Genomic DNA, 27,486 nt, shown 5'->3' with positions numbered 1-27,486 from the left:
GGAGAGCTCTACAATCTCTTGACTCCTGGTTCAAGAAGAAGAAGGAGTTAGGAAGGACGGTCTTTTGTATGCCTCCCGCTAAACTTACAGGGAGGAAAGGAATTTTGGTATGAAACGGGAGAGGATATGGGACTATCTCTGTCCGTTTCAGCTGAGTCAGACTTCTCGAGTTTGGTGGATTCGTCGAGAAGGCACGCCTTGAATGCAGCGAAGGTTACATGGGGGCTTTCGGAAACGGATCACTACTCATCAAGGGACTTTTTCATACTTTAGAAGTTTTTAACTTCTTAGATTTGGTCCCTTGGGGGTTCTGGCCAAGAAATCTCAAGAAAATGAACAACTCGACCCAGAAACCCTGAATTGCATCCTCGCCTGTATTGATAAGGCTGTTCAGGATGGATCGGCTGAGGTATGCTCCCTATATGGTGCAGGAGTTTTAAAGAAAAGGGCGGTGCACAGTGCTTTCTCACGAAGGCCGTCTCTCATTCACAGAGAGCCGCATTATTGTTTGCGCCTCTCTCTGAAAAACCTGTTTCCCCTCACAGTTGGTGAAGGACATCGCGCATTCTCTGACGGAAAAGGCCACCAGGATCTCCTTAGACAATCCTCAAGGAAGAATAGGCTGTGGCTAGTGAGGAAAAGAAAGTGGCTCGCCCAGCTCAGAAACAGCCCTTTCGAGGAGGTCTTCCAACTAGACCGATCGCCAGAAGGAAGTCAACCGATAAGAGGGGCAGGTCCCTTCCTTTCCGTTCCTTTAAGAAGGGAAGAAAATTCTGTCCTCCAGACACCCGTAGGAGCCAGACTACATTATTTTGCGAAAGCCTGGGAAGACATAGGAGCCAACACTTGACGATGTCGATATCAAGAAGGGGTATCGCATCCCATTCAAGGACATTCCTCCCTTGACAACATCTCCGAGGGAATTGTCCGCCAGATACAGGGACCCTATTTCTGAGGGATACTCTTCGTCAGATGGTGGAACAGATGTGGGGACAAAAGAGCATAGAACTTGTGCTGGATTGCAACTCCCGGGGTTTTACAATCGCTTGTTTCTTGTAACAAAAGCCTCGGGGGGATGGAGACCGGTACTGGACGTAAGTCGCTGAACACAATTCGTGCGAACAAACAGAAGTTCAGCATGGAAACGTCTGCCTCAGTCCTTGCAGCACTGCGGCAAGGGGATTGGATGGTGTCCTTAGACCTTCAGGACGCATACTTCCACATCCCGATCCACCATTCGTCGAGGAAGTACCTTCGATTTATGTTCGAAGGAAGAAATTATCAGTTCAGGGCCATGTGTTTCGGCCTGTCCACGGCTCCTCAAGTCTTCACAGACGTGATGAAAAATGTAGCAAGACACTTACATTTGAAAGGGCTAAATGTCTCCCTGTACCTGGACGACTGGCTCATCAGAGCCAGGTCTCAAAAGCAGTGTTTGGAGGACCTGCGAACAACACTGGAATTGACAAAGTCTTTGGGATTGATCGTGAACCTCGAGAAGTCTCAGATGATCCCCAGCCAGAACGTGGTTTACTGGGGATTCAGATGGATTCGCGGGGTTTTCGAGTTTTTCCATCTCAAGAGAGAATAAAGAAAGGCTGTGCCACAGTATCGAACTTTCTAGGGAAGGAGCGCACTTCAGCGAGGGAATGGCTGAGCCTTCTGGGAACCCTTTCCTCGCTCGAACAGTTCTTTCTCCTAGGAAGATTACATCTTCGACCGCTTCAGTTCTCCTAAGAAGAAGTTGGAGTTGGAAGACAGGTCAGCTCTCGGACACGTTTCCAATCTCGGAAGAGATAAAACATCATTTGAAGTGGTGGTTGGTTCCATTAAAGGAAAACAAAGGAGTGTCCTGCAAGTACGGAAACCCAAGCCTGACATTGTTTTCAGACGCCTCGGAGGCGGGCTGGGGTGCAACATTGGGACCAGAGAAGTGTCAGGCACCTGGTCGGCAGAACAGGTGTCATGCACATAAATTGCAAAGAGCTCTTAGCGATTCACCTAGCACTAAGAGCTTCGAACACTTAGTCAGAGGAAAAGTCGTGCAGATAAATTCAGACAATACGACAAGCTCTGGCTTATGTCAAGAAGCAAGGAGGGACGCACTCTTTTGCTCTGTACGAGCTGGCACGGGATCTACTGATTTGGGCGAACCAAAGGAAGGTAATTCTCCTAACAAGGTTTGTTCAAGGGGAGAGGAATGTGAGAGCGGACAGATTGAGCAGGAGATTCCAGGTCCTTCCACAGAGTGGACACTCCACTCAGAAGTCTGTCAGAGCCTTTGGCTCCTTTGGGGGAAGCCTCAAATAGATCTTTTCGCCACGTTCCTCTCCAAACGGATAGATACTTTTGTGCCCTGGTGGAGGATCCCCGGGCTTATGCAACAGACGCCTTTCTCCTGGACTGGTCAGGAATAGACGTTTACGCTTTTCCCCCGTTCAAGATACTGGGGGAAGTAGTCAGAAATTCGTGGCATCCGAAGGAACCAAGATGACTCTGATCGCTCCGTATTGGCCAGCTCAAATTTGGTTCACAGAGGTGATGGAATGGACAGTGGACTTCCCAGATCTCTTCCAAACAGAATAGATCTGCTCAAACAACCCCACTTCGAGAGGTACCATCAAAATCTACCCGCTCTTGCTCTGACTGCCTTTCGACTATCGAAAGACTTGTCAGAGCGAGAGGGTTTTCTCGCCAGGCAGCAAACGCAATTGCTAGAGCCCGCAGATCATCTACGAGGCGAGGGTACCAATCGAAGTGGGAAGTTTTCAGAAACTGGTGTAGGTCGAAGAAGCTGTCCTCTTCCAGTACCTCTGTGACCGAAATTGCAGATTTCCTTCTGTTTCTTAGACAAAAGTCGCATCTCTCAGTACCAACTATTAAGGGGTACAGGAGTATGCTCTCAGCAGTCTTTAGAAACAGAGGATTAGATCTAACGAATGATAAGGATTTGCACGACCTCATTCGTTCATTCGAAAACATCTAAATCACTTGTACCTAAGGTTCCAAGCTGGAACTTAGATGTGGTTCTTAAATTTCTTTCATCAGATGAATTCGAACCACTTCACACTGCTTCGTTCCGTAATATCACTAGAAAGTGTTTGTTTCTGATCTCTCTTGCAACGGCAAAAAAGAATCAGTGAGTTGTACGCCCTTGAATCAAGAGTTGGCTTCAAAGGAGACTCCGCAATTTGTTCATTTCAGTCCCTTTTTCTGGCCAAAAATGAAAACCCTTCGAATCCCTGGCCCAGGAGCTTCGAAGTGAAAGGACTTTCTAGTTGGTGGGCAGAGAGGCAGAAAGATCCCTTTGCCCAGTTAGAGCTCTAAAATTTTATCTGAACAGGAAGAAGCAGTTGGGGGGTTCGCAGAAAAGGTCTTTGGTGCTCAGTGAAAGACCCCAAGAGAGCAATGTCCAAGAACGCTTTAGCCTTCTTTGTTAGAAGTGTTATCACGGAAGCTCATAAGAAGTGTCCAGATGATTCTTTTAATCTTCTAAGAGTGGGAGCCCACGAAGTTAGAGCAATCGCAACTTCGGTGGCGTTCCAAAGAATATGTCACTAAAGAACATTTTGGACACAACTTATTGAGATGCAACTCGTGTTTGCATCCATTATTTAAAAGACGTGCGAGTTACGTATGATAAATGTTTTTCGTTAGGTCCGTTTGTGTCAGCACAAACGGTTCTGGGTAAAGGAGAAAGCACCAATCCTTAAAAATTATGTACGTAACCCTCTTGTCGGATGTGTTCTCGGGTTTTCGGTGTATGGGAGTGTCAGTAGTCGCACAGGCGGCCTTCACTTCTCTTCATTTGAAAATCGAGTGACATCTGACTATTAGAGGGGTACAAAAATTTTGTTATTTTTGTATGTATGAGTTTCGAGTTTGTAGTTGTTTGCAAAGAGTTTGGGGATAACTCTAGGCAATCTTAGAACTAACACGGGTTAGGATCGGGTGATCGGGATTGGTTGTGTGCTCCTTAAATTAGTGCGTGTTGTCATATAAGCGGGATGTGCTCCCATTGACAAACGCCAGTTAGGATTCTGTCGAGTAAGTGGAAGAGACCCCATCGACAGATCCACAAGAACTCTTGGCCACAGATCACTATCTCGCTAAGGCTCTTGAGATGAAGCAGACATCCTGGGCAGTAGCCACGAAGTCTTCCATCTAAAAAAGGTAGGAACTAAGGTTTATTAATACCTACAACATATGTTGTTTACCTGTCTAGTCAGTTAGTTAGCTGTCTCTTGCCCTCCACCCAAAGGGTGTCAATCAGCTATGTATATATCTGACAGGTAAGTTGAATGTATGAAAATGACATTGTTATGATACAATAAAGTTTCATACATACTTACCTGGCAGATATATACAATTGAAGACCCACCCAGCCTCCCCGCAGGAGACAGGTGGAAGAGAGATTATGATTAGAAAACGGGAATAGTTCCTAGCCCTGACCACCAGAGCAGGGCGGTAGATCACCTGACCTACCTGTAGCGAGTGCCGCGAAATTTCAAATTTGAAATTCTGTCGGGAACGACGGAGTCGATAGCTATGTATATATCTGCCAGGTAAGTATGTATGAAACTTTATTGTATCATAACAATGGTCATTTTTCCTAACTATACAAACCTGAGGTCCTTTTTACACATAGCCCCACCTCATGCCACCCCTCACTCTGCAGTTTTTGCTTGGGCCAAAGCAAAAGTGAATTGTTTACCTCCCAGTCGCGCGCGCGCGCCTGTCGGACAAGCAGTTAACTACCGAACCCCTTGTTCGAAAGCTTACGACCTATATCAGCTTCCGCTAGTACCTTCCTATTGTAAAAGGACCTCAGGTTTGTATAGTTAGGAAAATGCAATTTTGGACAAATTGTCATTTTGCGGCGTCGGAAGGAGCAAGAATGACGTTGATCGCCCCCCCCCATTTTGGCCTGCAAGCGACTGGTTCACAGAGGCCATGTCATTTCTGGTAGATTTCCCAAGGACACTTCCAGAAAAAATCGATCTACTCAGACAGCCCCACTTCGAGAGGTATCACGGAAACCTCTCCGCTCTGAGTCTGACTGCATTCAGACTATCCAAAAGTTGGCCAGAGCGAGAGGTTTTTCAAGATCGGTGGCAAGAGCTATTGCCAGCGCTAGAAGAACATCTTCCCAAGCTGTCTACCAATCGAAGTGGGCTGTCTTCAGAGGTTGGTGTAGAAGGAAAAATATTTCCTCCTCCACGACCTCTGTGAGCCAGATTGCTGATTTTCTCTTACATCTTAGAGAGATAGAAAAACTTTCAGTGTCAACGATTAAAGGCTACAAAAGTATGCTATCAACGGTCTTTCGACACAGAGGCTTGGATTTATCGAATGATAAAGATCTTCACGATTTATTGAGGTCCTTTGAAACATCAAAAGCTCCACGAGACAAGATTCCCTCATGGAATTTAGATGTTGTCTTAAAGTTTTTAATGTCAGCCCCATTTGAGCCTATGCACGCTGCTCTTTGAAAGATGTAACTAGGAAAGCTATTTTCCTGACAGCTTTGGCAACAGCTAAGAGGTTAGCAAAATCCAAGCTATGACTAAACATGTGGGTTTCAGAGAACACAATGCGGTGTGTTCGCTGAGCCCCTCGTTCTTAGCCAAAGAACGAAAACCCATCCAACCCCTGGCCTAAAAGCTTTGATATCAAGGGGTTATCAGAGTTCGTCGGACGAGAGCCGGAGAGAGTTTTGTGCCCTGTCAGAGCTCTCAAATTTTATCTGGAAAAGACCAAACAATGTAGAGGCCCGTCAGACAACCTGTGGTGTTCAGTCAAGAGGCCGGAATTACCAATGTCTAAAAACGCACTGGCGTTCTTCTTGAGAAATACCATCAGGGAAGCTCATTCATCCTGCACGGATGGTGATCTTAAACTGCTAAAAGTTAATGCTCACGAGGTTAGAGCGGTAGCTACTTCGGTGGTTTTCAGAAAAAATATGGCACTCAGTGATATCCTGGGTGCCACATTTTGGCGAAGCAACTCTGTGTTTGCCTCACACTACCTCAGAGATGTGAAGGCGACATATGAGAATTGCTACTCGTTGGACCATACATTTCCGCGGATACAGTATTGGGGACGAGAAGCAATACGAACCCCATCCTTTAGAAAATGGATGTGTGTGATTTTAATTATGGGTTTGTTTTTTTACGGTCGTAGGGTTGGCCGCTTGAGGCGGTCTTCCCTTTAATTAGCCTGAAAGTTATGGGACTAACTTTAGTGAGGCTAGGTTAGGTGGTATTTATTATGCTTCGTTGTCTTCAGTATGGTCAATATGGTCTAGTCACATTGTGGTCACGCTCCCGTTGACAGATCATCTAGAACTATCCAGCTGTACAGGTCACTACCTTGCTGGAAATTCTAGTTAAGCAGAAGCAGGCTTGGGTGACAGTAATCACGAAGTCAGCTATGCTAACAGGTAGGGAACCAAGATGTCAATCATCTGCATGTGAAATGTTTCCAAAATCCTTCTATTCTGTCCCTTCCCACCTCCAATGGTGGGATTCAGCTATATATATATCTGGCAGGTAAGTGTCATGAACAAAATGATATTGTCATGATACAATAAAGTTTGTTCATACTTACCTGACAGATATATATAATCAGTACCTCCCACACCTCCCCTCAGGGACAGTGGTAAGAAAATCTGAATAGAAAAATGGGAATGGTTCCCGGTATCCGCCTCCCAGCGCAGGAATGGGTACTAACCACCTAGCTGACCACTGAGTTTGCGGGAGTTTTGAAATTCTGTCGGTCGTCAGAGAATACAGCTATATATATATCTGTCAGGTAAGTATGAACAAACTTTATTGTATCATGACAATATCATTTCCTTTCTCTATCTGCCTCGGCAGGGAAAGAAGGTAGTAGAGTATCTGCTGTATGATAATACGATACGGTCAAATCATAAGCACATACCGTAGTTACTTCTTTGCTGTGCAACTCTATTACCAGTATCCTTACAGGACTTTCCTAGGAAGGACTACGCTTAAAGGGATTGTTATGACAATACCTAATTAGCTTCTAGATTTATCGAAGTCTTGTTTGGCTTAAATATACATTAATAAGAACTTCCTCAAGTTCGATAATAATTTTATAAGATTCCTTTATTGAATGGAGTAGCTGGCAACTCTGGAAGAGTAAGGCCAGACAGCTAACGGAGGCTGCTATCGCTTAGACCAACGCATTAACCATCTATTTCTCAGTCATGAGAGGTCGGTCCTGCGGGATGGAGTGACTAACTGTATCTATCCCTACAATCGCGGTTTTAGCCTCGGATTGAGGGGATAGTTAAGCAAACATAAATAAAATATTGTCTGCCTTTTGCTAAGAAGCTTTCAATAAGAAAGATATTACAACCTTTCAATGCTGTTTACCGTAGGTAACATTATTAAAGGATTCTAACGCAACGGAAACTCTATATTATATGATGCTCTCATGCTTACGAAAGCATGACTTATTAGAGTACATGCTTAGTGAGAAGATGAATGTAGTAGAGAATTCACTTTAAGTCTACGGTATGGTCAAGTCTTATGGCCTTTCATGCATCAGGGCGCTCGACAAGATCCTCTCTGAGATGCCGTTCAGAACCCTTGGTGTTCTATGCACCAATACGCTCGGTAAGACTCTCGCGAGGACGTCTCTTGAAGATGCTCAACGTCCTACGCATTGAGACGTGAGGAAGCTTTTGCAGATGCTCGACGTCCTACACGAAGAGACGCTCATCAGGACGCTCTGGAAGACGCTCGACGTCATAAACATTGATAAGCTTTTTGGAAGACGCTTGATGTCTTACACATCTGGACGCTCGCCAGGACGCTAGCAAGGACGCTTTTGAAGACGTTCGGCATCCTACACGTCATGTCGCTCAGCAGAGCACTTACCAGGACGTTCTTCAGAACGTTAGGCGTCCTACGCATCAAGACATTCGCCAGGATTCCTGCAAGTACGGTCTTCAAGAGGGCGTCTTCGAAGAAGAGGAAGGAGTTTGGTCTCGTCAAGATGTCTACTTTGCTTTCTACGAAGGGAGCGTTCAATAGAATCCATGACTTGATGAATTCCAGAAAAACTGTAAGCAGATTTCGGTGTCATAAAATGCCTCGTCTGCTTTCGGGACTGCGCTGCCGAAGGGGAACATTAAGGTCCTACATGTCGTAAGCCCAGTCTCTGATTAGGAATCCTGCCCCTTCCTCGATTTCTGCGGGAATCGGGAAAACTATATGCTCGAATTCCTGGATTACTTTCTGTCATGTAAATGGGTTAGTTCTCATTGACAAAGATCTTAATAACATTTTATCGCTTAAGCGGATAAGCTCTCATTAACAAAATTCGAAAGAGCTCTCATTCATTAGTCAGAGGCTCATCCAGGAAAAAGACTTGTAGACTGCGTCCATGAAGTCTTATGTCCAATATCATAAGAAGCTTGAACTGTCTTTTTCGATCCTCGGTTCTCACTTGATCGCCATTCGAATAATGTTAATTCGTTCTCTTGGCAAAGAGAACGAAGACAGTCGATTTCCATTCTCTCTCTCTTCCTCGTCGAGGAAAGAATGTAGTAGAGAATTAGATGTTCAAGTGACTACAATACTTACGTATTTTATCTTTGCGTCATATTACTAATGTAGGGTTCAAGTCATATACGCATATCATGGTTACCTCTACAGATGGCACCGAAAAGACGGTTATTGTAAGTGTATTTAATCGGTCCTTCCTGCAAACTTCCAGGAGTTTCCGCTGTAAGGACAACGCTAAAAGGTATTGTTACAACAACACTAACTCAGCGTCTGCATCTAGCGAATTATGTTTCGCTTAAATATGCCTGCTTGAGAATTTCCTTCTGATCGATAATAGTAACAAACCTATTCCTTCGTAGAAGAGAGTAGCTGGTAACTCAGGCGGAATAGTGCGAGACGAGAGGTTGCTGTCATTGTGGATGACGCAGTATATTTAATCGGTACTCCAGGCAACTTTCCAGGAGTTTCCGATTTAACATTGGTTAATTAAGCGTAATGTTACGACAACACAAAATCAGCTTCTGTATTAGCGAATTTCTGTTTCGCTTAAATATGCCAACTTGAGAGTTTCTGTTCAAATAATGGAAAATCTATTCTTTAGATGAATAGAATAGCTGGCAACTCGGCATAAGACTGCGAGAAGGTGAACATAAGCTGCTGCCTGCTGCCTGTAACTGTCACAGTGTCACCAACTCAGTATCAGGTAGCGCGCTGTTATGCTCGGTGTTTACGTCTCTCTCTCCCCGCGGGATTGATTGACGAACCGTATCTCTACCCTACAATCATGACTTTCGCCTCGGGTTGAGGGGATTTCTAGTAATCATGAATAAACACGACTTCCTTTTGCTAAGAAATCTTCAACAGAGATATCTCTTAGACCTGTTCAGCGCTGCTTACCGCACTGTAACAGAATTCTGTACGAGTCTACCGCGGCATAGCACATAATAATGCTCTCCTGCTTATGCAAAGCGCAGCCTTATTAGGGAAGAAGCATGCTAGTAAGGGAATGGATGATGCTGCTGGGGACCATTTCCTCGATGGAGAAGCTTGTTTCCCTGAATAGACTGCAATTCAGACCTCTACAGTTTTTCCTACAGGAGAACTGAAATAACATCACAAAGATCTAGAAATAATTCTAAACATCTCTCAATGGGTTGACGATCACCTCAGGTGATACCGAGAGGGTGCCAGGCATCCGGACAGAGGTACAGAGGTCCTGGCACATAATCTAAGAGAATTGGAAGCAATTTGGTTGGCTCTCCAGTTCCTCGAAGAGTGAGTTTTGGTCGATTGGTCCAAAATCATCTCAGATAATTTCGCAGCTCTCTCATATCCCAAGAAGAGAGAGATGGTTATCGACATAGGCACGGAACGTAACGATTCAAGAGGTTCGTTACACTATTGCACGTCCGTGCGGATCTTCTCGATCGACGGCAGCAACTACTGACGTCTGAGTAATCCTCGCTTAGAAGTATGTCGAAAGTTGTGGAGACTTTGGAGACGTCCTTTCGTAGATTTCTTCGCAATATTGAAGACGAAGAAGCTTCCTCTACGTTGCTCCCTTATTCTCGATCCGAGAGCGGTAGCAATAGACGCCATCATATAGTATGGAATGGGGATAGTTGGTTAGTCTCTTTTCCCCTATTCAAAAGCTTAGGAAATATGATAAGATAATCGCTGGCGTCAGAGGGAGCGAGAAAGACGCTGATCGCCCCATGTTGGCCTTCGAGAGGCTGGATTCACAGAGGTCACGTCCTTCAGAGAGCACTTTCCAAGGACCCTTCCCGAGAGAATCGGTCTACTCTTAAACAGCCTCACTTCGAGAGGTACACCTATAAACCTCTCCGCTCTGAGTCTGGATGCGTTCAGACTGTCGAGAAGCGAGAGGAATCTTCAATATTAATTACAAGTCTCATTGCCAAAGCAAAGCAGTGCTGCATATTTTGCAGTGTACCAATCGGCGGAGTGGGGCCAATTCTGGAGATAGTGCAGGAAGAATGACTAATCCTACACCTCCACCTCTGTGAATTACTTTACCGTCTTCCCTTTCCGTCTGAAGTATGGGATAAGCTAACAGTCCCAACGATTGTAGAATACGGAAATATGTTGTTGACGGCCTCTAGGCTCAGAGATTCGGATCTATCAAACAACAAAGCCCTTCACGATCTTTGAGGTCTGCGGAAATCTTGAAATGGTCTAGATCGAAGCTTCCGGCATGGAACTTAGACGTAGTCTGAAGTTCTTGATGTCAAAGCATTTCGAACCTCTCCTTTCTGTAAACTTAATACACGTGACCAGAAAGGCTAATTTTCTAACCACTCTAGCTACGGCAAGAGGTTAGTGAGGTTTTAGCCATCATCAGAGGTTTTGGCTTTAGAGGACATAATTCGGTGTCCTCTAAGCCTTCCGTTCTTGCTAAGAACGAAAAACCCGTCTAACCTTGGCCCAAAGGCCTGGAGGTCAAGGGGATGGCACAAATTATTGGGCAAGAGCCACAGAGAGTCCTGTGCCCTGTCGGGGCTCTCAAGTTTTATCTTGATAAAACTAAAGAAAGTCGAGGTCATTCGGACAATCTGTGTGTTCCGTAAAAAGACCAGACTTGCCCATGTCGAAGAACGCCCTGGCGTTATTTTAAGGAGTCTTTCTAAGAGGCTCATTCGTCATGTTTGAACAAAGATTTGAAACCTTTTAAAGTAAATGCTCACGAGGTGAGGGCGCGGCCTCGGAAGCATTCAACAGAGCATGGCACTCAGTTACATCCTGAGTACCTCGTTTTTAGCGAAGCAACTCTGTGTTCGCTTCACGCTCCCTGAGAGATGTAAGACATCATATGAGACTGCGGCTCGCTAGGGCCATACGTGTCCAGCACACAATCTTGGGGGCAAGAAGTACCACTCGTCCTATCCTGTAGAAAATGGTTAGGAAGAGCTCTTAATTTTATTTGTTGAGTCGCCGCCAATGGTGGACTTCTTAACTCTTAAGCCTTAGTTAAAACACCTTAACTTTGGCTAGGTTGGTCAGGTGGTGATATTTATTTTACTTCTTAGCCCTCATGGTATGGTCAATATGGTCTAGACACATTGTGGTCACGCCCCCGTTGTCAGATCATCTAGAACTCACCAGCTATACAGGTCACGTCCTTGCTGGAGAGACTAGTAAAGCAAAAGCAGACTTGGGTGACAGTAATCACGAAGTCAGCTATGCTAACAGTAAGGAACCAGATGTCTATCAATCGCATGTGAAATGTTTCCCAAATCCTTTTATTCTTCCCTCCCCCCCACCTCCAATGGTGGGGGAATCAGCTATATATATATATTCTGACAGGTAAGTGTCATGAACAAAAAAAAATGATATTGTTATGATACAATAAAGTTTGTTCATACTTACCATGGCGAATATATATAATCAAGTACCCAGCCCAACCTCCCCTTCGGGGGACAGTGGCATTAGAAAATCTGAATAGAAGATGGGAATAGTTCCTGACACCCGCCTCCCAGCGGCGGGAATGGGTACTAACCACCTGGCCGACCACTGCGTGTGCCGGGAGTTTTGAAATTCTGTCGGGCTTCGGAGAATACAGCTATATATATATATCTGCCAGGTAAGTATGAACAAACTTTATTGTATCATAACAATATCATGTTTCTGGGCAAGAGAGTTCAATTCGGTAGAATTGCTCAGACAAGCTCTTATCCAGGGCTAGTATGTCTAGGTCTGGACCTTTCGTTGCATCACCTTGATGGCCAGGGGGTCTCCCTCTCTCAGCAATTAGTAACGAACATGGAGGCTACTGCCATGGCAGTCTCCTGGCTGGACCTGTGGTCTTTCACAGTGTCCAAGGTTGCTACTTCCTCAGGAACTATCGTCCCTGGGGAAGACTCGGCTTTCAAGAGACTGTGACAGTACCAAGGAGGGACACCATCTTGAATTGGATCACCAGGCACATCGGTCCTGAATTGGTACTAACTCCCTAAGACAAATGGAACCTTTCCCATCAGACAGTTTGGTGGATGCTGCAGCGGACAAGTGATGGGCCAATGACTGCAACCGCTTCGTCCACCAGGCAGCGACCAAGACCTCTGGGTCTTCGCATGCCACTGTGGCCCGCCTTCAGGTCAGGCTAGCTCTTCCTCGGACCCCAGTCTTCGAAGGGGGCTCGGGAACAACCAGCCAATCAATGGATTTGCTCTCTTTTCATGGTCTCTCCCCAGTTGGAGCAACTCAACAATCGATTGCAGATTTCCTTGTCCAGTTTCACTGAGAGAAGTTCCTTTCAGTCCATGCCGTGACAGGTTATTGCTCTAGCTCCATTCCTCATCAGTGGTCGATGCTAATATGGAGCTTCAAACACCCTGCAAACTCAAACCCCCAAAGAAGGATGTGACTTACCTTCCTCAGTTACCGAGGGAAGCTTCAGACGGGAATCCCATGCTCACAACTTTTTCAGCTAGTTTTAATTTCAGTGAAGTACAGTATGTTAGTAAGCTGCACGGCCTCTTGTATCTAGCCTGGCATTTGGAGGTTTGTGGGTCACTTTCATCCTCTTGCATTTTTGAGTTGGTGGCAAAAACTCAGAACCCATCAGTTCTTGACAAGAAATTTCAGAGATTCATTATCAACTTCCTGTGTGATTTATTATGGTATGTTTCAGATGGATGTTGGGGTGCTATAAGAATAGGACCGGATATCTTAGGCCTGTGTATCAATTGTCTGCACTTATTTGATAGCACTGGCATTCATGAGGAGGTGTCCAAGAATTCATCTTCTGGCTTTGTCAGACTCACACAGATTATAAGTCATCAGATGAGAGTAGCATCCATCCAGTGTTCATGAGAACTCACATTATCAGCTACATTAGATGTCCCTGGTATCAGTTGAAGGTGGTGATGCTTCCACCTTTGAGTAGTAATTTCATAGGAAAAAGTAACAAATCCAACTTGTTTTTAAGCAATGACTGTTTCCACCTCACGTCAGGAATACTCCTAATTAAAAGGCTCTGGTTAGTATATCTAGGTAAAGTACAAATCATCTCGAATTTGCCATATTATAATTGTAAACTTGGTTGCATTGGCTTCTTTGTACATGTGATAGTTGGGGAGTGTTTTCCATATTGTTTTGTTTAATGTTTTGAACTGTGGTTTGTAAATATCTTCTCATCTTTTCAGAACAAGTGTAATAAGCCTCACATTAAGTAATGCCATAAAAAATAACATTTTATTGTGGTATGTGGACCTTAGTAATATTTGTAGGACCAGACTTTATATGAAAATATATATGTGGGTCTAGCTTTAATACTTAACAAATACAGACAGATCTAAGTGTAGAGCCCAACAAAGTCTCAAGTGGTGTCTTATCTATGTGGGGTCATGTTTAGAATATGTGTTGATGAAGAGCAAGTTGTGAACAACAGTTTCATGGGACAGAAAAGGTATTTTCCGTGCTCTGAGTTTACAGTCGGTAGAGTTGCAAAGCCAACAGTGGAGAAATATGGAGGTCCTGTGGTCTTTAGTGTGGTCTGTCTATTGCATTGTGTTTGTCATTCTTCTGCTCTCAGCGACAGTCCACCATTACTTCGGTCTGCGGAAGCGTTACATTGAGGTGTTGACGAAGCTCTTCAATTTTGGGCACGATCGAGTGGAGAGAAAACGGCTCCCACTCTTTCAAAACATCGGCGATGAGTCAGAGACTCCAATGGATGACATTAGCCGACCCATCTTCCTGCCAAACCATCCGAAAGCTCCGGGCATGGACAAAGGCGTCAAAGAGGACTTTCACCTCGATCACATTCTGGGGTACGTCGCTGCGGGAATGGCCGCCATCACGGACGACAGCGTCACGAAGTACTTTGAGCCCGAGGAGCTGACCCAGTGGAACCTCTTGTCACGCACCAACAAGGCCTACGAGTTCATTTCATTCCGGCTCACGCTCTGCTGGATGGTGGGGATCCTCGTGGCGCTACTTGATCCTTTTCCCCTGCGGCTCATAATCCCTCTTGCTTGGGCTTCGTCAACCTGTGTCTGTGCATGTCTGCCGTTGGAGTGCTGCCAGAGTGTGCCCTCAAGAGGTGGATCAACTCTAAACTCTTGGTCTTCTCCTTTGACTTCATAGCTGGGTCACTGTCGCTCGTGGCGACTTTCCACGACATTGACAATGCCCCCAAAGGAGGAGGTATTGCTGTGGCGAACCACACCTCCCCCATCGACGCCTTGGTGTTGGCGACGCATCACTGCTACGACATGGTAAGTGTAAATGACTATAGACACCACCCTACTTGCAAATGAGTACATAATGTAGTACTGTATTAACTTCATTACGTACTGTACTTAAATAGGCCTCAGTGAAGAGTACAGCAACCAACTTACAAACTTGTTTGTAGTTAGGGTGACTTCTGTGATAATAACTTTGCTTGTTCCCAGGTGGGTCAGAGACATTCCGGAGTCCTGGGCATCTTGTCTTCTGTCCTGTGCAGAGCATCTTCTCACATCTTCTTCGAGCGTTCGGAAGCCAAGGAGAGAGCGGTTGTCATGGACAAGTAAGAGCAAAACCCTCTGGTTTTTGTTTAGATTTTTAGATTCACTCGATGGATTAGCTTTTTTGGGAGCATTCCAAATTGGGACTGTAGTTTTGTTGTGTTCCCAGTAAGTACTTCATGACACAAAACAGATTTTCCATTTGCCATAACAGAATTTGTTGTGTTAAAGGTTCCTCTCTAAATTACAAGATGTAATTATATGGATCACAGTAACCTTAGTATTAACCAGTTACCCATTTACAGAATATGTCATCTGCATCTGAATGTGGTTGAATATTAAATGAGTTAAATTCACTGTTGATTGCAACCTTTTTAAACTGTCTCGTCAGATTGCAGATGCATGCCAGCGACCCAAAAATGCCCCCCATCCTGATCTTCCCGGAGGGCGTCTGCGTCAACAACACGTCCGTGATGCAGTTCAAAAAGGGAGCGTTTGAGGTTAGTAGTTCAGATCATATCCTAAGTGACCTTTGCTGATGAACATTTTATCCAATACAACTGATTTCAGAGTTGCACGTCTTGTTTCTTCGAATTGCATAATTGCTTTGACTCGAACCTCTGCCACAGATTGACACGGTCATCTACCCAATTGCCATCCGATTCGACGCCAGATTTGGCGATGCGTTTTGGTGGCAGGACAAGTTTTATCATTACTTGCTGCATATGATGACATCCTGGGCCATCGTCTGCAACGTTTGGTACCTGCCCGCCATGCGGAGAAAGCCAGATGAATCTGCAATTGCTTTTGCAGCTCGGTAAGGAAGAAGAAAGGTTAATTACGTGATTTTTATTATTATTATTATCATTAATTAGGCCTTTGATATTAAATGGACTTTACTGCTTATCTCAGAGCAAGCCAAACCCCTTTAGCATTTAAGATGAGGTGCTACTGAAAGTGTTGAATTGTAATTAGGGAGAAATTATATACTATGTACTGTATGTGGAATGATGTCCTATTTTTAAACTATCAGAATTGTTACAGACATTTAGATTGCACTGAATAAAATCAATTTTATTTTCTTCACAGCGTCAAGGCAAAAATAGCCCACCAGGGTGGGCTGATCGACCTGTCTTGGGACGGTTTTCTGAAAGCCTCTCCCATCAAGGAGGAGTGGAAGAAACAGCAGCAGGAAGAGTTTGCCAGACACCTGAATGTCAACGAAGAAGACGAAGATGGCGACAGTAGTATATGTGACGGGACGTTACCCAACTTTAAAAAGGAACCGGACCAGATGTTGGCCGATTTAAAAAAGGAAAAGCAGGCTTGATTGCGTCTCCAAGTCCAGCGCAAGGAGATGAAATGTGAGGATAGCATTAATTACCTTTTTTTATGCATTCAACTTACCTGTCAGATATATACTTAGCTATAGACTCCGTCGTCCCCGATAGAAATTCGAATTTCGCGGCACACTCTACAGGTAGGTCAGGTGATCTACCGCCCCGCCGCTAGTGGCGGGAATAGGAATCATTCCCGTTTTCTAAGACAGATTTTCTCTATCGGCCGTGACAGCAACATTGTTGTTGTTACTCCTGATTTCGTGTTTTTTCATCGCTATTGATCTTCTAAGCCGGTTATTTTGGTGACGTATTGGATCTTTGGTTTGGCATACTCTTTCGTGGACTGTTTTTGGACTTGGTTTTGGATATTTCTCATGATGTCGGATTCTAGCTTTACGGTTAGAAGACAGTGTGTAAATGAGGGATGCATGGTGAGGCTACCGAAAGCTTCGGTAGACCCTCACACAGTTTGTAAGGGGTGTAGAAGGAATGAATGTTCAATTTCTAACACCTGTGATGAATGTGTAAATATGAATGAGGAAGAATGGAAGAATTTAAATTCATATTTAAGGAAATTAGATATGGATAGGGCTAGGAAGGCTTCCTCCAGAAGTGTAAGTAGGTCTCGCTCTAACGAGCCTATTAAATTAACACCTAACCCTAAACCTCTATCTTCTTCCTCTAGTACTAAGACTGCAAATCCGGCAACGGAAATTGCAGATCTTAAAGCTGCGCTACAAAGGATGGAACGTCAAATGCTGACGTTGAAAGGTAAGCAACAGTGTAGTGATTAGTGAATTAAGTGTCCCTAGTGCAGTGGAGGGTGCGTCTGATCGGCTCTGTCTCGCTCCCAGGCCTAGAACCTCTTCCAAGCTCACAGGCCCAGAGGAGAAGGAATGTCGAAAGCCGTACGGAGGTTACGGAGAATCCCCACCGATCAGGCGTCCCCTCGGCAGATTCTGTGACGACCCGAACTGCCAAGGATCGCTATCGAAAAAGCATCCTAAAGAAGTGTTTTTCTTCGTCAGATTCTTCACCGAATGTAAGGGGATGGAGTTCTGATGAACTGTCACGCCCCTTAAAGAGAAGTTGGAAGGCTCCAACTTTGGATTCAAGCCCTGAACTTTTCTCCGATCTATCACCTTGTGAGAAGAAGAAAAGGAGATTGGTTCCTAAACGGAAATCGGAGTTTCCTTCCGCTTCTAGACATCCCTCACCTGAATCAGCGAAGGAACAAAAGAGAATGCGGCTGCGAAAATTATCCTAAATGTGCAGGAGCAACTTTCGGCCTTAGTAGGAGTTTTTACTAAGGAAACTCCCAGGAGAAAGGACTCTTTCCTTCCTATAAAGAAGACAAAGGGAAGGAAAGAAGAAACGGAAGTTTCGGCTTATACTCAGAGGAGTAATAAGAATGCGCCAAAAACGCCAACCTGGCGCAATGCGCCAGATGCGTTTGAGACTCCATACGAGTCAGAAGAGCCAGAAGCGCCAGATGCGCCATATGCGCCAGAAGCGCCAGCCTGGCGAAATGCGCCAGATGCGCCAGAACGCCAAAACCACCCCTCCCAGCCGAAATGCGCCAGTAGCGCCAGAGTGCGCCAGAAGCGCCACCCTGCCGAAATGCCCAGTAGCGCCAGATGCAAACCAGAAGCGCCAGCTTGGCGCAAGGAATCACGAGCGCCAACCCGGCGCAATGAGCCACAAGTGACAAATAAGAGACGGACTTCTTCCAAAAGACAATTAAGCCAGGAAGATTTGTTTGGCTTTCGGAAGGATAAACCTTTACCTGACAAGGACTCTAGTTGTCGCACAAGCGGCCGTATTCCTTGTCAGGACATAGGTGGTTCCGGAGAAAGCGATAGGAGAGGACATCCTTCGTCTGACAGGGGAGAAAGGTGTCGCACAAGCGGCCATCGCTCTTGCCAGGAGAAGGATAAGGTCGTTTTGCAGGATCAACCTATCTCTCGTAGGGATGCAAGTTATCGCACAGGCGGTCGTCGTTTCTTGCGAGAGTGGGGTGGATGTTGCAAGAGGCCAGTCTCCTGCTGGAAATAAACAATCCTCTTCGGAATTGGATTTGGAAGAGATTTCGGACTCTGAAGATCACTCTGCTCCGGGTTTGTCAGATTACAAGACGCTGGCAGCCCTCTTACTTCAAGAGTTTGGGGACTCTTTAAGCCCGACTGCTCCTCCTTCTCCAAGGTCCTTATTTACAAGCACGAAGGTCCCGAAACAATCATCTTTTATTAAAATGAAGCCAACCATTTCCATGAACAAGGCGCTCCGATTCGTAGGAAATTGGTTGGAATCCAAGGAGAAGGCGGGGAAGACAGTCTTTACCTGCCCTCCTTCCAGACTATCAGGAAAGAAGGGAATTTGGTACGAGACGGGCAAACCACGGGGTCTAGCTCTCCCGTCCACTGCCGAAGCAGATTTTTCAATCTGGTGGTTCGTCGCTAGGAGACAAGCCTTGTCATCAGCAAAGATCACATGGGGGACTTCTGAGATGGACCATCTCCTCAAGGGATTGTTTTAAATGTCTTAGAAGTTTTTAACTTCTTAGACTGGTCCCTTGGGGTGTGGCCAAAAAGACACAAGAGAAGGAATCTCTTAGTCAGAAGTTCCTTCATAGTGGTCCTTTCCTGTATGGACAAGGCAGTTCAGGATGGAGCAGGAGAGGTGGCCTCTCTGTTTGGAACTGGTATTCTGAAGAAGAGAGTCTTATTTAGCTCTTTTCTGACGAAAGCAGTTACTCCTACTCAGAGGTCATCTCTTCTGTATGCTCCGCTGTCGGACCAATGTTTCCTTCAAATCTAGTAAAAGATATTTCTCATTCTTTGACAGAAAAGGCCACACAAGATCTCTTGGCCCAATCTGCAAAGAAATCGAGGACTTCGGGTCCTATTAAGAGAGAGACTCGGGCTCCTCAACAGCCCTTTCGAGGGAGTACCTCGGCCAGATCCTCTTTTAAGAAGAGAGGAGTGCAGAAGAGAGGTAGGTCTTCCTTCAGACCTGTCAAGAGAGCGAAATGAGACAACAGTCCTTCAAGCACCGGTAGGAGCCAGACTTCGGAAATTTTCGAAGAATGGGCTCGGAGACAGGCAGAAATTTGTCCCTTTCCGTGGTAACAAAGGGATATATGATCCCCTTTCGAGACAGACCTCCTTGACTACGAACCCGAGGGAACTGTCAGCCCAATACAGGGACCCTGCCAAGAAAGAAGCATTATTGCAAACTGGTAGAACAGATGTTGCAAAAGGAGGCCATCGAAGGGGTTCGGGATCCGCATTCCCGAGGATTCTACAACCGTCTTTTTCTGGTTCCGAAATCCTCGGGAGGGGGTGGAGACCGGTCCTGGATGTGAGCGCATTGAACCGATTTGTGGAGAACACAAAGTTCTCTATGGAAACATCAAAATCGGTTCTTGCGGCTCTTCGTCCAGGATTTGGTGGTCCTCCTTAGATCTACAAGATGCATACATTCATGTCCCCCTGCATCCATCATCGAAGAAATATCTCCGATTCATGATGCAGGGGAAAGTATACCAATTCAGAGCCCTATGCTTCGGCCTTTCAACGGCCCCTCAAGTGTTCACGAGCTAATGATGAATGTTGCGAGATGGCTACATCTAGAGGGGATAAATATATCCCTTTATCTGGACGATTGGCTAATAAGAGCAAAATCGGAAATTCAGTGCTTGACGGACTTGGAGAAGACTTGACAAAATCTCTGGGACTGCTCGTGAACCTCGAGAAATCACAATTGATCCCCAGACAGAACATAGTCTATCTGGGGATACAGATGGATTCTCGGGGTTTTCGGGCGTTTCCATCTCAAGACAGAATTACTCGAGGCTTAGAAAAGATCTCGAACTTCTTAGGGAAAGAACGGACCTCGGCGAGGGAATGGCTCAGTCTGCTGGGCACCCTTTCCTCGTTAGAGCAGTTCATTTCCCTGGGAAGATTAAATCTCAGACCTCTGCAATTTTATCTAAAGAGGATGTGAGGTCAAAAAGACAGGAGACTTGTCAGATGTTTTTCCCATCCAACAGGGGATAAAATCCGACCTAAAGTGGTGGTTAACCCCATTAACAAGGAACGAAGGGGTGTCCCTCTTGATTCGGAACCCTCACCGAGTGTTGTTTTCCGATGCCTCGGAAACAGGTTGGGGAGCAACACTGGGTCCAAAGGAAGTAGCAGGTATTTGGACCAGACAACAAACTACTCTGCACATCAATGCGAAGGAACTCCTGGCAATTCATCTAGCCCTGGAATACTTCGAAGCGGAAGTCAGAGGGGTGGTAGTTCAAGTCAATTCCGACAACACCACAGCTCTGGCTTACATCCGGAATCAAGGGGGCACTCACTCTTTCTCTCTGAACGAAATAGCGAGAGCTCTATTAACCTGGACAGAGGAACGCGGGCATTATTCTGCGTACAAGGTTTGTCCAAGGAGTAAAAAACCAATAAGGCAGACAGGTTGAGCAGAAAGAACCAGGTTCTCCCGACAGAGTGGATGCTCCACTCAGGAGTCTGCAGACAATATGGTCACTCTGGGGGAGACCCCAGATCGACCTGTTTGCCACGTTCCTCTCCAGGAAAATAGACAACTTCTGCTCGCTAGAAGAAGATCCCAGAGCCACAGCGATTGATGCCTCTTCCTCATGGATTGGTCAGGCATAGATGCATACGCCTTTCCCCCATTCAAATTGCTGGGGGAAGTAGTAAGGAAATTTGTGGCATCGGAAGGAATGAGAATGACTCTAATTGCTCCCTTTTGGCCTTCCCGAATCTGGTTCACAGAGGTACTGGAATGGACGGTGGACTTCCCCAGATCTCTACCAGACAGGACAGATCTGCTCAGACAACCCCACTTCGAGAGGTTCCACAAAAACATCCAAAGTCTCTCCCTGACTGCCTTTCGACTATCGAAAGACTGGTCAGAGCGAGAGGCTTTTCAAAGAAACCGTGGCAACTTCAATTGCTAGAGCCCGCAGAGCCTCTACCCTGCGGGTCTACCAATCGAAGTGGGAAGTTTTCCGTAGATGGTGTAGGTCGAAGAAGCTGTCCTCTTCCAATACCTCTGTAACCGAAATCGCGGATTTTTCTCCTCTTCTTGAGAGAAGAATCCAAATTGGCCGTATCAACTATCAAGGGATATAGGAGCATGCTCTCAGCTGTTTTTAGAAACAGAGGGCTGAATCTCGAGAATAATAAGGATCTTCATGATCTCATCAGGTCTTTCGAGACTAAGAAATTGAGATCGTCGATTCCCCCGAGTTGGAACCTGGACGTTGTCCTAAAGTTCTGATGTCGGACCGGTTCGAAACTATAGATAAAATCTCATTCAGAGATCTTACTAGCAAATGCATATTCCTGTTGGCTCTAGCAACTGCTAAGAGGATCAGTGAATTGCATGCTTTGGACTCTCGGGTGGGATTTAGAAAAGACTCGGCTGTCATTTCTTTCCAGGATCTTTTCCTAGCAAAGAATGAGAACCCTTTCTAAACCTTGGCCTAGAAGTTTCGAAGTCAAGGGACTCTCTTCTCTGGTAGGAAGAGAGTTGGATCGGTCCCTTTGCCCCAGTCAGGACCTTAAAATTTTATTTAGAAAAGAAGACACAGCTTCAGGGATGTCGACAAGGTCTTTGGTGTTCGGTAAGAAACCCCAAGAGACCGATGTCAAAGAACGCACTGGCATTCTTTGTCAGAAATGTAATTACCGAAGCTCATAGGAATTGCCAAGAGAACTCTTTAAAGCTGCTGAGAGTGAAAGCTCACGAAGTCCGGGCTGTGGCAACTTCCCTTTCTTTTACGAAGAATATGTCCATGAGAAACATTTTAGCAGCAACTTATTGGAGGTGCAATTCAGTATTGCATCCCACTATTTAAAAGATGTTAGAATAACATACGATAAATGTTTCGCTCTTGGACCTTATGTATCAGCGGATACTATGCTGGGAAATGGAGCAGACGCTGATCCTTAAATTTGTTTTTAATAATTTTAATAATTAGTTTTGATATTGTTGTTGAGTTGTGGGTTGCTTGAAAGGATGTTCGGGGATGACTCCTTTCAATCGTAGTACTAACCCCAATGAGGATCAGGTGATCGGGATTAGTGTCGTGCTCTATGATCATGCCAATAGGCAAGGTGTTTTGTCATGTAAGTGGATAGGACCCCATTGACAAAGATCCTAAGGTTCTGAAGCGTAAGTGGGTAAGACCCCTGTAACAGACCATCAAGAACTCTTAGCATGCGGTCACTACCTCGCTGAGGCTCTTGAAGCGATACGGGCTCCTAGGCAGTAGCCATGAAGTCTTTCGCTAACACAGGTAGGAATCAAGGTTTTTAATTTTATTACCTACAACATATGTTGTTTCCTGTCTATTTCAGTAGATTAGCTGTCTCTTACCCTCCGCCAAAGGTGCCAATCAGCTAAGTATATATCTGACAGGTAAGTTGAATGCATAAAAATGTTATTGTCATGATACAATAAAGTTTTATGCATACTTACCTGGCAGATATATACGGTGTATGGCCCACCCAACCTCCCCTCAGGAGACAGGTGGAAGAGAAAATCTGTCTTAGAAAACGGGAATGATTCCTATTCCCGCCACTAGCGGCGGGGCGGTAGATCACCTGACCTACCTGTAGAGTGTGCCGCGAAATTCGAATTTCTATCGGGGACGACGGAGTCTATAGCTAAGTATATATCTGCCAGGTAAGTATGCATAAAACTTTATTGTATCATGACAATAACATTTTTTATATTGGATAATGAATATGATACGAGACACATCATCAGTTTTATTGCTATAGTGAAGTGGCGGTATAAGACACGAAATGTCCACGGTGGTCTCTCAAATGTTAACCAAGTTGCTGTAGGTTCCTTCATAGAGCAACGCTTGGCACAGTATGTGTTTTATGAGTGGTGTTAACTATTTCTAGCCACTTAAAGTTCCTACCTTATTTTGTCCATCATATGCAGGACATTATTATTACAGGCAGTCCCCCGTTATCAGTGGGGGTTCTGCTCCCAGGGGTGCGCCGATAAGCGAAAACCACCATTAATTGAAACTGCGATGTACGTCGCCAATCTGTTAGGTGTGTTATGGTGCCATAACTCTATTATCAGCCCCTTATGTCGCCAATAACTGAATTAACTGCCAGTATTATTATTTAAAGATTACTCCTTAGAGACATAAAGATCCTCAAATGGCTTGTGGTTTGAATTTTATATGCAGCTTTATTTTAAGGTTATTCATATGTCTCACCAAGCATACTGTACCAAGGGACGTTTTAGTTCAGATTTTTTGTAAACGAGTCAAATTACGCTGAATTTTTTTTTGCCACTTTCAGATTTCGTCTCGTGGGCAGCCCGAGGAGGAATCCCATACGCACACACCAAGAGTGCCTCCACTTCGTTGACCTCTCTCAAAATGCTTTCTGAAATTTGCCAAGAGGAAGAGTCGTTCATTTGCTGTAGTATTGATTTAAATACCAATGGAGAGGACTTTGTGACTTGGTATTTTGTCTAAATTTTTAACAAGATAATTTACAACTTTCATTGTGAATTGTATATCTCGAAATATACAGACAGTGTGTACAAATGAATATCAGACTGGGAGTGCCTCATATAACAGAAAATAGCTCTTTATAGACCCTCCATTTTTTTCATTTCATCGCAGTAGCTATACTGCTTTAGTGTTACGTTTGTGTCGAAGGCTAAAAATGTATCTTAACACATTTTTGGAAGAACGATCCTTAATTTGTGGTGACTGTCATAAGTCAGCTTCTCTCTTCATGGAATTATTAATTTTAAGGTGGCCCCTGAATATTTAGGGGTCAAGTTACGTTACGTACTTCAGGTAGACAATTTTGAACGTGGATCTTACTTGCTCTGTTTCCAAAGGGGCCACTTGCTATGTCGCTACGGCTTGAAAAGTTGATCTCGTACAGTTTGAAAAAATTATCTGTACTGCAAACTCATTAGGACGTGCAGTACATAATCTGTAATTAGACTGAAACTGCACATGATATAATGTTCTGGCCCACAGCTCAAGATCTGTTATGTATCTACACAATCAGGTCAGCAACAGATGTGTGATGTCTATATTCACAAATACTGTAAGACTACGTGGAAGCCATCAAGATAGGACGAGCTTTAAGGAAACGCTCACTAAGTGCACTTATAAACAAAATAGTTTGCTCCTGTGCGGTGTTTTAGTCAGGTACTCCACAATTTTTAACTTGGCCATTATTAAATAAGAAAAAAGTATATAATGATAGTTTGTGTCTAGCTTTAACTATATATGTTAGTTTGTCCCGTCATATTTCCGACGGGTTCCAGATATGTATTAGGAATTTATTTCTTTCTTGGAGCAGTTTCTGCTCTGTCAGAGGTTTTGATTTTCACAGCACAAAAGGATTTTAATGTTTCTCGTTACTCAGTCTGCATTAGCTTCTGTGGTTTTTTAGATATACGTACGTACGTATTTGTATTTTTATTTTACACTTGTCTTCTTAAATACTATAGGCCTATGTTGCATTTGCATTTAGGTCATTTAGGTTCCTAAGTGATCACTACAGATGATTCTGGTCAGTAATGATGCATTAGACTTTGTGAGTCTTACCAAATGATGTCTTCTGTTTTTCTCACTGTCCTTTTCACTACATGACTTTTTTTCCTGTGTTCTTTGATTATTTATTAATATTTATATAATTGATGTTCAGAGGCCAAGTCGGCTTTTCTCATTTAATTTAAAGTTTCGGGTGGTGGTTGGATCCGTCACTGATTGTCATTGCCTGGAATACCAGTAGGCAGTCAAATAACAGACGTTAAATCAAGCACTCAGCTATTCTTAGATTTGATTTTTTCGCAGACTCAAGATGCACAGAGCAAAGTCTATATTTTCTTGAGGATGAGGAAACTTCAAGGTAGTTTTGAAGCTCTAAAAAGAGGACTTGGCTCTCCAATATGTACTGACAGTGCTTCCTCTTCGTATATGCTTGGTTGAGAAAGGACTTAATTTTGTACTTGTATTGAGTGCATCCCTTTTCATCTATGCTTGTACATATATAAGTTTTCTAGGCATAGTCATAAGTTTAAAATGAACTTAAATTCAAGAATAAATCTACGAGGATCAGATATGGGTAGTGAACCTCGCAAGATGAGAAAGTTGCTTGGGAGATTATTGTTCACTTTTGTATGACTGTCTGATTATTTTTTTTAGAAAAATGAAAGTTTATAAGGTGGCCTCCTGATAGGTCTATTCATATTTAGTGAAATCAGTGTCACTACATTTAAAACAGAATGACCTCTGGTTGTGATATCTTACCAAACCTGAGCAAGCAGATGCTTCTCAAAGGTCTGAGCAGCTACTCTTTAAATGTAGGGGACTGTCCACATCTGAGACTTGCTTTAGAATGACCTCAGAATCTCTAGTAGGCCACGATGTTCATGCTACATATTATCTGTCCTGCCATTCCAGCTCAGTCACTCAGAAATCCTAATCAAATGTGAAGATAGTCAGCGTTAGTTTTGATACTCTGAGGCTAAGTGTGTTTATTTTAGAGCTACGCAATGTACGGTAGAGACCCTTCCACTCCGGAAGGCTTAAATAGTAGTTTGAGCGTTATCAGTTTGAGAAATGTCTCCAAGCAGTCTTGTGCCACTGTGTGCATGTCTGCACAAAGATTAAGTCTTATTTTCCAAATATTTGTAGATGAAGATACAAAGCTAAGCTTTAATTTTATTCTAATTGTTTCGTCTTCTCTCTTGTGCCATCACTTCTGAACGGGATGGTCTGATGCTCTATCATGTCATGTTATGTGCTATGCATTTTCATCTGTTCTTGAAGTGAGCCTATGAAGGCGACAATATTAATATTTTGAATTCTGTGAAATTGTAGAGAATTTGGTGTCTAAATTTTTTATTGCAAAATTCAGTGCTAGTCTTAAGCAGCTGTTTAAACTTTTATTTTCTCCTTTGTTAATTTCAGTTGCAATTAGTGTTATGTAATTAGTGTCATGTAATTAGTATCAAGCAGCTCTATAGCCAAAGGTTTACCGAAAAGGTGATTTTTATACAGCTCAATGAGGCAATCAGCCCAAAATTTGTAGCCAGTCCATTCTGAGACAGTGATTAATACAGATCCAGATTTCTTGATCATTTTGATTGACTCTTAATTTCCTTCTCAGTGCTGAATGACCTTCTAGGTCCAGTGCTTGGCCTTTGGCCAAAATCTAATACTCTGTTCTATAGCATGCTCTATATTCAGAATTTGATGAGAAACTGAACTAGGGATGCACTGATACCAAATTTTTTTGACTGATACCAACTTTTAAAGCCGATACTGATACCTTTTACCTTTATATTACTATTGTTATTTAGGAGAATATATATTGTTACTAAAATCATTCTTGTTCTCTGGTTATTGTACATTAAGTATCAAAAGTTGAAAGGTCATGTAATATGGTTATATAAACTGCACGCGTCTAATTCCAAGCTGCAGCAGTAGCAGTACAGTAACTCATTGCATCATTCACTTATACCATAACTGTATTGCTCAAGTTAAAATAGTACCCAACTCCAACATAATGGCAATTACTCATTGCTGATAAGAAATGGACACAACCATAGTTAATTAAAATTATTACGATAATAAATTGTTATGCATACTGGACAGTATTATGATGCCATCTGTTTTTAAATGATAAACGATGAACCTATTTACAAAGAAATGCCTATATATAGTTGGTTTGGTGGGCTTTGTTAATTTATAAGGCAGTCCCCGACTTACAACGGTTTCGGCTAATGACATTTCTGAGGTTACGACACTTTTTAATTATATTCACCAGATTATTTAATTATATTCACCAGAAATTATTTCCAGGGTTATGCCGCTTAGGACACCAATCCGGCGGAAGAAATATGACTCCTAAAAGGCAAAATAATCAATATTTGAAGGTATTTTTGGTGAAAAACTGTAAAAATTCAGTTTGCAGAGTTTTGAGTACAACAAAAGCATTAAAAGTAAGGTTTTCTTGTGATTTTTGACGATTTTCAATGACGTTCTGGCTTAAGATGCGTCTGAAGAGCAGAACCCCCTTCGTAAACTGAGGATTGCCTATACATTTT

General features: G+C 43.9%; 1 protein-coding gene and 1 pseudogene across 1 annotated transcript in view; one reads left to right on the top strand and one right to left on the bottom strand.

Annotated features, from left to right (window-relative positions):
* LOC135204630 (osteoclast-stimulating factor 1-like) overlaps positions 1–27,486 on the bottom strand; it is a 258,090-nt gene that overhangs the window by 90,767 nt on the left and 139,837 nt on the right. The window lies entirely within an intron of this gene.
* On the top strand, positions 12,552–26,762 carry LOC135204850 (glycerol-3-phosphate acyltransferase 3-like; annotated as a pseudogene).

Source organism: Macrobrachium nipponense, chromosome 47 (assembly GCF_015104395.2).
Source record: "Macrobrachium nipponense isolate FS-2020 chromosome 47, ASM1510439v2, whole genome shotgun sequence".
Lineage (NCBI taxonomy): Eukaryota > Metazoa > Arthropoda > Malacostraca > Decapoda > Palaemonidae > Macrobrachium > Macrobrachium nipponense.
The sequence above is the reverse complement of the archived record's forward strand: the minus strand, read 5'-3'. Positions and strand labels throughout refer to the sequence as shown.